The following is an 878-nucleotide window of genomic DNA, read 5'->3' as shown; positions in this document are numbered from 1 at the left end:
GGGTCCTGATCCATGGTGGGGGGGAGAATAGGGACCAATTCATGGGGTTTGGGACATTGGTGGGGGAGAGGGGGGTCAAGCTTGGGCTGATCCATTGGGGATGAGACATGGGGTGGTGCAGGAAAGGGGTCCAGGCCTGGGCTGATCCATTGTGGTTGGGACTTGGGGTGGGGTGGTCCTGATCCCATCTGAGGGTGGGATGGAGACCAATCCATTGGGTTGAGACATAGGGGGGGGTGTTTCGTGGCTGGACTAATCCATTGGGGATTGGACGGGAGGGGTGAAGAGATGGCCTGATCCATTGTGGATGGGACATGGTGTGTGGGGGGCCCAATCCGTTCTGGGGGAGATGGGGACCAATCCATAGAGCTGGGAGTGGGGGGAGGGGGGGATCCAAATTGGACTGACCCACTGGGCTGGGACATAACAGGGGAAATGCTGGACTGAACCACACAGAATGGGAAAAGGGGCTGCAGAGACAAGGTTAGGCCAATCCCCGGGGGGCAGGTCGGGAGGAGGGATCCAGGGTTGGGCTGATCCATTGTGGATGGGACCCAGGGAAGACCCAATTCATTTTGGAGGAGGGGGAATGAGATGAGCAAGGGCAGGGCCAACCCACTGTGGGGTGGATCAGTGTAAAGCCACCCCACTTCTCATGGGGCAGGGAAAGGGCAGCGGCTTAGGGTGGGACTAATCCATTCTATAAATGCAGGGGTGGGGTTGGAACAGGGCTCAACCACTCTGCACTGGAAGGGGCAGATCAGGGACAGACCAAGCCTATCTGTACTGGGGGGCAAAGTGACATCAAGGCAGGACCAATCCATTCTGCAGGTTGGGGGGGGGGGAATCAGAACCAGACTGAGCCCTTCGGGCACATG

General features: G+C 58.5%; 1 protein-coding gene across 1 annotated transcript in view; it reads right to left on the bottom strand.

The window, feature by feature from the left end:
• PHKG2 (phosphorylase kinase catalytic subunit gamma 2) overlaps positions 1 to 878 on the bottom strand; it is an 8,693-nt gene that overhangs the window by 1,813 nt on the left and 6,002 nt on the right. The window lies entirely within an intron of this gene.

The sequence above is a fragment of the Alligator sinensis genome, unplaced genomic scaffold (genome assembly GCF_000455745.1).
Source record: "Alligator sinensis unplaced genomic scaffold, ASM45574v1 scaffold1531_1, whole genome shotgun sequence".
In the NCBI taxonomy this organism is placed as follows: domain Eukaryota; kingdom Metazoa; phylum Chordata; order Crocodylia; family Alligatoridae; genus Alligator; species Alligator sinensis.
This window is presented reverse-complemented; position numbering and strand designations above follow the sequence as displayed.